Genomic DNA, 14,327 nt, shown 5'->3' with positions numbered 1-14,327 from the left:
TATAAGTGAATCATTTCAATCTATAAAGAAGGCGTGCTCCAAAAACTTTGAGACTAAAATACGATGTTGATGGATAAAAATATTTATTATTTGTTGGAAAACGGCTTCAAAATATTAATGTTAGGTTTTAAGTAAATATTTATTTTGATTGTTTTTATGATCAAACTATGTATGTTACAAGGGAGTTTCATCAAAACAAGTTTGGGTTTCTGGTGTGTTTTCTTGACAATTAGGTAATGCTACGCTTTTAAGTGATTCGCGAAATTTTAACTAACGTTGTGACCTGTTGTGTGTAGACTGTTTACATACAATTGTGATGAAGTCAACAAAAATTACGTTGGTTAGGATTTCCTTAAGCAGAGTAGTTTACAGAAAACTTGGCCTTACTTCTTCTTGTCTTTTTATCAAAAGAGATGTTTTATCATCTATCCAACATAGATTTATTATGAAGCCAATTATAAAATAAAGTTCTTCTTTCTCGTTTTCGTGATGAAAATAGCGAACTGTTGCAATCAAGACACAGCGACACTTACCAGCTCTAAAAGCGATTGTAACTGTTAGTAGTGAGTGGCCTCCTCGATTTTAAATATAAAGGAGATAACCTTTTGGCTCCACTTAATGTTTCTAACAAGCGCTAAATTACGAAACAGAAAAAGAACTGTAAAATCTACCGACATGCCTGAATTATTTATAATGAAGAAGAAAATCGGTTTTTAATATGTATTTTTTATTAAAATGTATAAGTAAGCAAGGAATACGAAATCAATTCAGAGGTATGAAACACCAAGATAGGTGCTAGAAATCTTAAATATAGACAGGCATAGCAAAATCTTTAAAGAATTGATCGGTATTTTGAAACGGCTTAATACTATAAGAACTCTTTGCTTGAGGAATAACATAAGTTTGCATTACACAAAATGAAGAAACCTAAGAAATTTATTGGAATTATATGCAATTATATACAATTTATTTTAAAAAAATATATCCACCAATTCATATATGTACAATATATATGGTATATTTATCTAATTCTTGAACTTTCTTTTCAAGCGTTCCGCATTGTGAGTTAATTTTATACAACTACAAATACAACAAACACGCACCGTCAAAACATGAGCCCAGTCAAAGATGCGTCTATGATTGGTTAAAAAGCGTGCACCGTTCAATAGCAGAGCGCTTTAAACGCTGAGTAACTACCATTTAAATTAGCGCACACTTAACAGGTAGATTTAAGCCAACTGCAATAATTAAACCCGAGTTAAAAGCTCAGTAACTGCTGAGTGTTGGCTCTCTTCAACTCAGCACGTACTCTTAATTGCTGACGCTCTTCTCTGCCGGTGCTGCTGCAGCTGTTGCTGCCGCTGTTATTGCTGCGCTAACACCTTGGACGCCCTTGAGGCAGCGCTCCCCCACATGCAGCGATGGCGCCGAACAGTAACTCATCACGTGCAGCGCGGCAATCTCGTTGGCAGCATTGTGTTGCCAATAAGTAGGTATTGGCGAACAGGATCCAGCTCGAACGGTGCTACCGCCATTGTTAACAAACACACATCGTCGATGCTGGTGTTATTGACGTAGCTGTAGTTGTCGTGTTTGGGAGTCGTGTTAGCGAACGAATGAGTATTTGTTTTTTTTTTTGTATGTATTTTTCTCGAACGAGAAGTAAATAGCCGAAGTGAGTGTGTGAACATTCGTTGGCTCGATCGGAGCAGAGTAGTTAAATATAACGTTGTGTCCGGTTTTGAGCCAACATCATTCCATAACTGAGCGTTCTCAGTCGCAGTCAATTTGTAGTAGCAATAAACGGCATCTGAAAAACCCGTACGTAGCAAGAAAAGCGAAAATTATTCGCAACAACAACAACAATACGCGTTACTATAAATTGATAAAATAATAAAATAAAGACTAAGTCGCGAGTTAAGTTAGGCGCTTTCGCATCATTACGCCCATTATATTCGGCTAAGTGTAAATTGTCGCCTACGCCAAACACCACCCTAATCCAACCCAACTAAGCCGAATTGCAAACAACGACGACAGCGCGAACGCTGTGCATACTAGCACTGTTGTTGTTGTTGTGCTGTGTTGTGTTTTTGAGTGTCGTTTGGGAGATCGCGTCAAATTTAAGCAAACAAGTGAGCGGGAGTAGTGGATTGTGTCGTGGTTTCGTAGAGTGCCTCGTATTTTTTTTTTTTTGTATATTTTATTTCAAATGAAGTAACGAACTAAATAAGTGACAATGAAGTGAACTTCTCGTTGTAGACACGACCAACATCTTGGTACAAAAATTGTTGATGTTGTCACGCTGTCACAATATCCGTCTAACTACCACCAGCTTTTCGTTGTCGTGGTCGTGGTCGTCGTCATTATTACCGTTGACGTTGTATGCTAACGGCTTAGATTGCTTTTCATCGGGCTTAAGGTGTTCGTCGTGTGCGCGGAACCTCATCATCGGCAACGGTCGTCGCTGCAGCCACAGTCAGTGCCAAAGCTATAGCTACAGCTACCGCCGACGCAGCTGCAATGAGTGATCTCCGCAGCACACACACGATCGCCCAGCGTCGCAGCCACGAGCGCACAGCGGCAGCAGCAGCAGCCACCTTAGTGGCGGCAGTTAGCTTTATTACCGCAAAACTATCTGCGAAGTTAAAACGTATCTGAGGTTTCAATACCGTTTTGGTGTGTTTTCGAGTTGGTCGTGTTTAGCTCCTAAGCGTCTTTACGGTTGTGCAGTACATATATTATACAACAATACTACTGAGATATTGAGAAACAAAAAATAATATATAATTCTAAAAATAAATTAAATATTTTAAAAACTTACAATCATTAGAATAAATTTTGAAAGTGTTTTGAATATTAAAAAGCAGTTTGTGCTTCCTTTTTTCGAGGAAAAAATTAAATTATAATTAAATAAAAATCAGGGGCTGCTGCTGTTGATAAACGCATTAACAATTTTGTCGCTTGAATAATTTGGCTTAAGCCTTAGTAACGGCGACGACGACGACAACGAAGCCTGATGCCCATAAGACATTTCGTTCGGCGAATTTCGGTTGTAGCAAAAAAGGCACACAGCAGGTAAAACGCGTACAATTTTCCACTGCAAACTTGTTTCCTTCGATTTTGGCGTGTAAAACGTATAACGGAAATGTAAATTATTCGCCCCCTTCAAGTTTTTATTTGAAAAACCGTAAACTCAAAAAAGTTCGCGTGCAAAAAAATAAGAAACATACGCGGAAAAAAATTTTAAAATTAAATAACTGTAAAAAAATTTTAAATTAAATAACTATAAAAAATAGACAACGCGAGTCGTGTGCAATACGGCTTAGTTTCACAAATTTTATATATGAAAAATTGTATATAAAAAAAATAAACTCAAAAAAAAAACTAAAAAATTAGAACTTTTATTTTTGTTGAGTGAACTGTAAGCCTCGCAGCTTAAAACAAATTTAAAAACGCGCTAAATAAGAATTATTATTTATTAATTATTAATTTCAAAACCACACTTTTCAGAACTTAAATAAAAATATACTTATCGTTACTCGGCGATTATAATAACATATACGAAGCGTAATTAAAACAAAACGCAAAATATCGGAATAAAAGGAAAACCCAGCGTACAACGCTTAATTAACGCGTCGTTGGCGACTTTGCACGCTTTTATAGCAGCCGAACAACAGGGCTGTTGCGCATTTCATGTGCCTTTAACGGTAAGTTTGACTTAAAAATTATGTTTCCTTATAATGCTTACGTAATGCCGCATTGAGATAACAATTTGTGTCGCAGAAAACGGACAGTAAAGAGCGCAAGTGATTAAATATTGCAAGAAATTTTTTAGCAGGTGAAAATAGATATTGGAGTGGAAGAAATTTGCTTATTTGCTTCTAAGAGCGCGTACCAATAAACATTTTTCATATGTGTGAGATACAATGCTGTATTTATGGCTAACGTAATAACGTTAGAAATTGAATCATTAACTGAGAGCGAATAATAATTAAGTATAACTTAGATAATTTAGGTGGTAGGTAGAGTGGCTGTCTTTCGACACACCTAGGCCTTTAGGAGGTTATGTGGTTAGATTTCACAAATTTTTTTTTTGGTTTGCAAATTTAATGTAAAAATTTATTCAATAAACGTTTCGACAATTTTCTTATATAAAGTATGCACTTCAACATCATTTATACTAAAATAAGTATTTAATGTCATATTGGGAACATACCTTAAGGAAATTTGCTTATAACTCTGTTTTCTTGTAATATTGTTATTAAAATTAAAGACACTTTTGTTTTTTGCTTATGTAAGAATTTAATTAGCACTAAACAACATAATTTTTGCTCCAAGGGTAATTAATTTAATTAACATAATTACATAATTAGTTTTATTGCTATGAAAACTATCCCACTTTACTAAACAACAAATCAAATTTTTTTTTTAATTTTTCATAAACTCAATGACTGCTTCTTTTTAGGATTAATTTAGTTTCTCAGATGTCTTAAGAAGATAAAAATTTAAAAAAAATTTTTTTTTAGTTGAATCAATAATATTTCAAGAATATCCAAGGAGGATATCACCGATTCTTTTGAAATTGAAACACTATTTCTGTACATAATTTTCATGTTAATGCGAGAGAGCTCTTTCCTAATATGTTAATACATTCTTTTTACAATAATAAAAGTTAAAGTGAGAGAAACATGATTGTTTTGCACGAATTATTTATCTCTTGTTTCAATTGCGGATATTTTCAAGAAATTAGAAATTTATGGAAACTACCTTTTTTTCCATACTCAACAACTTTTATTTGACGATCACTTGAAAAGTAAAACTAAAAAAAATTTAAGTATTTTCATACTTTTAAAATCATCACGTGATAATTCTCGCTTTTCGTTTTTGGTTTAAAATTAGTAACACCTTAACTTTTGTTATGAGGATGAAATTTCGTATTTACTTTAACGATTTTTTTTTTAATCCTTGTACATATTTATATGTATATAGTACTAAAATGAAATTATTTTCGGGTTGTAAAAAGTATATAAAAGTTGTTGTGGGCATTAAATACGTTCAATTAAAGTATTTAATTATGTTATACTTATTGTACAATTTTATTGAAAATACGTGTAAAATTTCATAATACTTTTTTAATTATTTTAATTTAGTAATAGTGTTATTAATTTGTACAGAAATGCATTTGAATTTCAAAATTTGAAATTTTAAAATAATTTGAGAATTTAAAATTATTAAAACCTAAAATGTTTAAAACCAATACCTGTACAATTTTAATTACCAAGGCCTTTCAGAAAAAGCACTAACCTACAAAAATATAGCTTGATTTCATACATTATATACAGACTTCTAAATAAACTCCAAACATTTAACTAGTAAATTTCCATTCATATTTAGTTTCAAATTATTAAGCCATAAACACTAATGAAATAACAGTCTGAAATATACTTTTATAGCACTATTACGAAAAATAATTACCTTGCAGCGCGCTGCAGTAAATAACTAGGTAACATTCGCACATATGTACATACAATATATGAAATTTAGCATTTGGTGTTATTTAACAAAAAAAAAATTGTTGCACTTCATGGGTCTATCTGGGCGAAATGTGTTTAATCATTTTGCACACACTTTGCTTTTGGCTCTTGCTTGTTTTTGCACCGTAATTACCAGTTACTTGTTTCGTTATCTTGGCTGCTTGGTCTCTCTTTGCAACCTTAGCATGCTGATATTTTTCTCCAGCTGACTGCCATTCCCTTTTCACATATTGTGCTCCTCATATACGTATGTTTAGTAAAAATTCATCTAGCGATTTGTATATAGGCGTCAGCGTACTTGTACTTATATACATATACATATTTTACTGAGCATGCCTTTTCTAGTTATTTATCTTCAATTTTGCGTTTTTTGACTCAAGCGTACTTGAACGCTTGCTTAGTTGTAGATATTAAATTTAGCACAAAACAGATATTTTCAAGCAAATATTTGCATAAGATTTCGCTTTCATTGTCTAAAGCACAACGTCAAGAGGCACTACGAAGATGTATACATACATATATACCAACGCATGTAGTATATATGTATGTGGTATACGAAAAAATAAACGCACGTGTATGCTCATGCATTAATTTTACGTGTCTGTAAAATGGTGCGAGGCGCAAGCCTAGCGCTAGTACACGCGACATTTCAGTATTGATAAGGCGAAGATAGCAGTTGCGTGTCCAAAACACATAAAAAATATGTACAAAAAATCAACTTTTTTTAGTTTCAATAATTCTTAACAAATTTCATTGACATAAAATTACATAAAAGATTAGTTGTTCGCGAAAATCTGACTAGTCATCTGAGACAATGGGACAAACCCTTTGGATTGTTTAGACACTCTTTTAATCGTAGATTATATTTTCTTATTCATAAATAAATGTTATTAAGCATCATATGCTAGCCTAAGACTTCTGAGTACTATGTTTTACAAAAACTAATTATTTTTCCCAGCCGGCGGTTTTTTACACGATAAAGTAATGACAATTAAGATACACAATAATTATAGTATTCTAAGGTAGTAATTGCTTTATGTAAGTTATTTTTCATTCTTAGAAAATCTAAAGCCACAGTCTGTTGGTAAATTATTGATGCGTAAGTCAGTGACTGTAGTGAAAAACCTCTACGCAAAGTGGTGAAATTTTAAGAAATATATGTAATGTTATGGAATCACAAATCTTCTTAAGACAATGTAATTTCATTTGATTGTGTTTTTAGAAAACTTAAAGTCACAGTCTGTTGGTAAAGTATTGGTGCGTAAATGAGATAATGTAGTGAAAAAACCACCATATGAGGTGGTGAAATATTCCTAAGAATCTTATGCAATGTAATAACAAATAGTACTTTATGACAATCTAAATTTGCTGAATGATGTTCTAAGCGAAAGCACCGTTAAGTTATATCGGTTATAAAGTATTATTTAACATGGGTAGTTTAAAGTGTTTGTAATATTTGCATACTTTAGGCGCTATTCTTCCTTAGAAAGCATGGTTGTAGTTCTCTAAATGTATTTAAATAGTTCTACTAAGTTGCTGAAGTTATGAAATCAACTTACTTAAAACATTTACGCCAAATGGGTTATAAGTATGTTTTAAAAATAGTTCTGCTAAGTGTATGACATATGAAATCAATATTGTGAAAATATTTCTTTTAAGTTTGGCCGCAGATTTTTTTGATTTTTTTTTCAAAGTATAAATTTTTTCCAAGAAAACTGTTAGAAATTTATTTATCGTATCTCTGTTATACGTTTTAGTTTTTTAGCATTATTTATAGCTTAAGCAATATATTTTTCGACTATAAGCTTTGTCTATGAGTATAATTTATTGATATATTGTATAATTATGTCGACATTGAAGACCCTTCACAAAAGTCGATCTGTTTCAATAACTAAATAAATTATTATCCAACGCAACGGTACAATTTCTGAATATGCATAATGTTCAGATTCAACGAAGTCTCAGTAAAAAATATGATCTTTTTCGAATCCACAATGCGTCTGTATCTTATACTCGTATTGCATTTGCTTTTATCATTCCATCTGCAAAAACTTCTAATAATACTTCGCACAAAATGTTTGAAATTGCCAAGCTAATTAAATGTTTTTAAAATTCATGCTTTGCTTCACTGAAACAAAATCAGCTTGAGGATTCGCTGTATTTACCATACACAAGCATTATAAGAATATGAGTACAGTACAACAATTATAACCCGGATATCAGATTTTTTGCTCAAAGACATGTATTCATACATATGTGTAGTACAAGTATTAAACGATAAAGTATCATGCTTATATGACCTACAAACAGATATGTATAACAAAAAGTGCTGTGTTGATAAAACTATATTTATTTTTTTAACCACTCGAAAATACAGACATACATGCGGAGTGCCATTAGAATACCTTCCGAACACACAATCAAATACATTAGATGTCATGCAAAAAGATGTGGAATAATGAAGCAGAATAGGCATATAAAAGTTGATAGCAATCAAATAGACACTTTGTAGCACGTAAATATGCCCTAGGCTATGAACCATAAAATCTACAAACAAACAAAACCATAGCAAAGAGATATTTGAATAGAAAAAAGAAGCAAAACCTGTGGAATAATATCGCTCGAGGCATAAAATAGTATGTGTGCGTTTTTAAAATTGATTGCGCAGAAAAATATTTCGCCTGCCACTCAATTTTGCATAATTACTTCACTATAGTAGAGCCACAAAAGTAGCAAACAAAAACGTTAAATTACTGTGTACAACGACCGCTGCTGGCCGGCGTGGCTAAGGCACACAAAGCCATTACATACTTACATCAAGTAACTACTCGTATGTCATACATACATAAATATGTATAGCAATAATTATTTATATAAAATATAATTAAATTTCGCAATTTTTTACACTCAATTTGTTTATTTACACATATGTATATGTGTGGGTATTGTATTACTTGACCATATGCAGGAACCACCTGCTTGGTCATCCTATACGTATACGTAATTATTATCGCTAATACATATATATGTATGTATGTATGTACACGCAAACATTATTTGCAATGTTTATATTGCTTCATATTTCACTATTATTCCATTACAAAATGATTTTGATGAAAGCTATTATATATGGTATAATCGACTGTTCAAATAATAGTGTTTTTTTTGCGACATGATTTTATTTTTAATGAATTGCTTACTGTTGTCTTTGTCGCAAATGGTTCTTAATTTATACAAGTGACACTTAAAATTCTGTTAAATGCTGAGATTAGCTTTTCATATATATTTGTAGACTGCTTTGCTGTTATCCGATAAATTTTAAAAAGTTTTAAGTTTCAATATTTACAAGAATTCAAATCGCCAAAAAAAAATGGTTAAAGTGACAATTCTATTGGCGAAAATATTTTTTCTTAAATAACGGAATGTTTGGGGTCTTCAAGATATGCCAATTCGTTTAAAGTGTAGTCTAATATGATGATGCCGATAATATATAAAATTTTAAATATCGAGAGGTAATTTTAAAATGAACGGTAATTATTATATCTGAAATCTTGTCACTTTTATTTTTTTGTTTCTTCAAATACAGCTAATTATGTACATATGTACATACATATATAACCATATGATTCAATATAGATCACTTAATTTTCAGTTTCTTTTTACTTCTTCTTCTTTTCATCAATATAATTATTATTGAATTTACTGCCATAAAATTCGTATCTAATAGTTATTCAGATCAGCTTCTAAATCTATTATACTCATATGTATATGTATATACACACTCAGCTAATTTTATGCACATTTTTTTAATGAGTGCTCAATTTATCGCCTCAACCTCCTACTTATCAAGCTGACCGACTGTGTTTGCCTTGGCATTGGCATTTGTATAAAGAAATGGCAACTAAATAAGATAAATTTGAGACACACTGGTTGTAATGAAAGAATGCTTCAACACACACACCGATACAGAGTAAGAAAAAACAAAAATTTTTTAATGAAAGAATGCAGTCAAAACAAAATAGCAATAACGCACCGAGCACAATATCAACAGATGAAAATAGACACAAGAAAAAAGTTGAATAAATAATCGTCAAAAATAGAATTTATTTTACAAATCAAATCAGTCAGTCTGCCAACTAGCAAGCATATAAGTGGAGTACATGTGTATGTGTATGTGATTAAGTAAAACAAATGCTTTTTTTGTTTTCGCATACTCGTATGTATATTTTGCTGGCGCTCTCTCAACCTTGTCTGCTCGTTTATTTGTATGTCTGCCCGGCAGTCTGTGTTTCCTACAAAAACCACACACAGGCCATGACGGTACATATATGTATGTACAATATGATTGCGCTTTTCTAAATATTTTGCACAAAATTCTTACAAGTAAATAAATAATACCCAGGTGTGATTTTACAAGAAATTAAAATAAAAATATTTTTAGTAAAACAATGAATGAAAAATGTATACATATATATATATATATATATTTCTTTAAATAAATAATAGAATAAGAAATAAATTAAAATAAAATTTGGTTTTACAATAAAAAATTAAGTGATTTAAAATATTTGATATTTAATTAAACCTGTTGTAATAAAATATATATTTTTTTAAAATAAATAATATAATACAATATAACAATTAAATTTAAAAAATAACACCTAAAAAAGAAGAATAAATTTCCTTACGTTTTACATAACTTGTATAAACAAATCAAAAAAAGTATTTAATTTGTATTTAATTTAATTTTTAATAACATAAAATAACTAAAAAAAACATTATTTTACTTAAATAGCAAAAAAAAACCATAATAAATGTATACATATATAGCTTGTAAATTTAATTGTTCTACTATTGTAAGTATTATTTAATCTACCTCTATGATTTGTTGTTGCAGTGGTTATAAAAGTAAAAACAAAAAATAAATACTAATCTATAATAAAAAAAGTAAAATAAAATAAATTTTCCTAAATAGGATATATTGTATTACTTGTATAAATAAAATTAATATTAAAAAAAAAATTATATGTACATTTTTAATAAGATAACAAAATTAAAAGATTAATTAAAAAAAATAGTTTGTAATAAATGTTAGAATTTTTTATATAACATCTAAAAAAATTTACAAAATAACTACAAAATTAAAAAAAATAATATTTAATTTAAATAAGCTAACTAAATAACGAGCTCTATTAAAAAAAAAAATTTGTTGCTAAATATTTTTCACTTTTCTTTATTTTTCCTACTGGGGCTATGTGTACTTTAGCACTAGCGCGTAGTCGCGATCGCTTCCCCTGCACTGCTATCAGTGTATAAAAGATTTTTGCTTTGCAATTTTTGTTTGTATGTGTGTACAAGTACAAGTAAAACGACATGTTGGCCTACTGGTGTTTACTTCCGATTTCATCAATGCAACACATTTCTTGTGCAGATTGTATTGATTGTTTGCACTTGTTGTTGTATCTGTATCTTAATAGTTTTCTTTCCTATTTTAATTATTTATTCATTCATTTATTTATTTATTTATGCACTTGCTTGTTGCGCTGACTTTATTTGATGTTTTGTTTTCGCCAGTTTTCTCACTATTCCCATATTGTGACAGCAATTGCAATAAAATGTATTTATTTTCGTCGTCTAGCATGCGTTCTGTTTAGCGTTCTGAGATTTCTTAGTTGACACGTTATTTTCTTCTAATAATAATTTCTTTTTTTATCGGTTTTATTGCCGCCATTTCGTTTGTCGCGTCAGCGAAATGCGATAAATTGGCAATATATGTTGGCAACGCGAACAGCTTTCTGCTTACTCACTTGCGCGAGTCGCTCGACTGCAATTGCAATAACAATTGAAATCATATGCTGGCGCACTTGAATTCTTTAACGAAGAAAGCATGAAAATGTAAACAAAAAATTCTTAGAAAAATAATTGATGCGTTGTGGGTTCTTTTTCGAATAATATATGATACTTACTTCCTTTATGTATCAAATAAAAGCTGCTGCTTTGTTGCAGCTGCTTTGAGAACCTTAGATGTAGTTTCAATTGAAAAGGGCTGAAAGCTAAATATTTGCTAATTTCTACGAATTGTGCTTGTTTTCCTATTGCTATTTTTAAATCTTTTTCGGGTGAACGGAAAATTTTCGACACGTCGCAAACTCATTACAAATTTTTAAATTTTACAAGTGTTATTATGGTTGGATGAAGTTATCAGGCAGAAACTTATTTAAAATGAGTTACGAAAAATATGAAATTTATTACTAACAAGAAAAATTTATAAATCAGTGAATGTTTTGAGAAAAATTCATTTTATAAAAAATTAAAGATTAGTAAAAATTTTCAAACTCAAAATTTAATGTTAATTATTTCTTCATATTAAAAAAGGTATATTTATTTATTATAAATATTTTTAACATTAGAATTAAATATATATACATGTATATACATATTTTTTTATTATAATTTATCAAAAGAACGTATTTTTGCTAGAATATTAAAACGCTGAAATAAATACGTTTTTTGATAAAAAATATATAATGCACTACAATAACATAATATACATAAAGGTGTTATTTATAAAAATTATACTAGCCTTCGAAAAAAATGGTATTTTTTATTTAAAAACTATTTTTTTTTCTAAATTATAATTTTATAAAAAAATTATTATAGTTTTTTATTGATAATAATATTTAAAAAAAAGTATTTTTTCCCAAAATTGATTATTTTATAAAAATTACAATTTTTTTTATTGATAATAATATTAAAAAAAATATTTTTGTTTGCCCAAAAAAAATGTAATTTTTTGCAAATATTATCAATTAAAATATACAAAAATATTTTTTTATATGATAAACAATTTTTCACCAAAAATATTTTTAAGTAAAAATAATATTAGTTTATTATTTGTTGAAGATATTTTTAATAGAAAAGAATTTTTGATAATAATAATAATAAAATAGAATATAAGGGAATATAAATATTACAAAAACTCTCTGAGAATAATACTTGTTGAAATTATACTCAACTATCAATCTCTCGTTTTCTTTATTTCTCATAAATCTATTGTATAATATTGTACATACCATATATATCTATGTCATCTTCACCTATGTACCATATATATACAAATATAAAGCACCTAATGACTAAACAAACACGAAATTAAAATAAATTTGTTACGGCAAGTTGAACTAATTTTCATAATTATATAATATTAATAACTACACTTATGAATCAGAGGCCTCCTATTTTGGAGTTATGGAGAAAGCATTAAGCCTTGAGATAAAATAAAGCCATAAATATTCCATATGATATATGGCAAATGATTTGATATTTTATAAATGTTTCAAATCCTAAGGAAAAGTCAAACAAGATATGTCTGTTAACTGAATTTTTTGTCTTAACTTTTTACAATACTTCGCACTCAAAAATTTCAGGAAACATTTGCAGTGCATTATTTGTTATTTAAAGAATATTTTTAAAATAATTATCTTTAAAAGACAAAAAATATTTCTATAGTTTTACGTCAACACTTTTCAAAAACGTAAATCGGTGTTTATATATGTGTGCTTGTTTGGCCAATAATAACGTCTGCTGCCAAGAAGCATGAAAATTCCCTACAGTAATCAACTGGCACGGGGCCAAAGGTATTTCGTTAATAAAGGAAGGCAACAACCTTACTTACAACACTTTGTACTGCGTTTGTGTTACGCTATTTTTCTACCGTTTAATGCATTCGAATGCTTATTTAACATATTACCTAGGCTACAAATGAGTGCTTATTGCTGATGTGATGAGGCGCACAACAGTTAGAAACATATAGCTTGGCACGTGATTTATTGAGCTAGCGGTTGTGAAGCCTACATACATGTAGTAGAAGAGTATTTGCGAAAAGAAAGAGTATTCTGATGCTTACGTGTTTTTACTGTTGAAAAATTGTAGTTTGTTATATAATAAATTTTTTTTTTTCAATTTTGATTTTCATGTTCATTTATGGTAGCTCCCTTGACCCTAAAGGAGTTTAACTGAAACTAATTTTACATTTCTTAATGAACGAAAACATAATTATCTTTTGCTAAAAAAAATCACCCAGTTTATTAAGTCAATGAACACAACGAAGTTAACGCAATCAAATTTTGCAATTTCAATCAAAATTCGCCGATTAGTGGTTGTTCACCTTGTTCGATTGTCTAAAAATGAATAATGAATGCACTGCAAATTTAAAATGATTTCAATAATTTCATTGCAAAGTGATTCAGCTATCAATTCGGCTATGTGAAAATACTTTTTTGTTTTTGTTTATGAATTAAGGATGGAAAATATTTGAAAAACATAGCAAGAAAAACGAAAAAAAAAAATATAATTAAAAAAAATACACAAATTTTATTCAAAAAATTGATTCAAAACAAATAAAAAAAATTAAGAAAAATTATTTTTGAAAACTTTATTTTAAATGTATTCAAGGAAATACGTTTTTGTTGCTTATGATGAAAAATATTTGAAAAAAATTTGCAATCCAATAAAAAAATTAACAAAATTTTTGAGTAATAAAACGTAACCAAAATTAAAAAAAAAAATATAGCAAGATTATTTTAAAAAATATTTTAAATTTAAAAGTATAAACAACTATTATTTTTTGATGATGGCAAATATTTAAAAAAATTGGCTAAGCAATACGAAGACAGAAATAAAAAATTAAAAAACTATATAAAACAAAAAAAAAAAAATTATAATATTAAATTTATGTCAAATAAAAAAAAATAAAGAAAATTATAAAACAAATGTTATTAAACTATAAAAAAT

At 29.2% G+C, this 14,327-nt stretch overlaps 1 protein-coding gene across 3 annotated transcripts in view; it reads left to right on the top strand.

Annotated features, from left to right (window-relative positions):
- The first annotated feature begins 1,671 nt into the window (after positions 1–1,671).
- The window catches only part of LOC106622067 (UNC93-like protein), a 75,708-nt gene continuing 63,052 nt past the window's right edge, over positions 1,672–14,327 (top strand). The window contains exons 1-2 of one of the 3 annotated variants that reach the window (XM_036362080.2): positions 1,672–1,821; positions 3,511–3,707. The gene's annotated coding sequence lies outside the window, so the exon portion shown is untranslated. Of the gene's footprint in view, positions 1,822–1,948; positions 1,966–2,746; positions 3,076–3,510; positions 3,708–14,327 lie in introns of those variants that run through there. The other 2 variants (XM_070110506.1, XM_036362082.2) reach the window with 2 other exon arrangements.

The sequence above is a fragment of the Bactrocera oleae genome, chromosome 5 (genome assembly GCF_042242935.1).
Source record: "Bactrocera oleae isolate idBacOlea1 chromosome 5, idBacOlea1, whole genome shotgun sequence".
Classification (NCBI taxonomy): Eukaryota; Metazoa; Arthropoda; class Insecta; order Diptera; family Tephritidae; genus Bactrocera; species Bactrocera oleae.
This window is presented reverse-complemented; position numbering and strand designations above follow the sequence as displayed.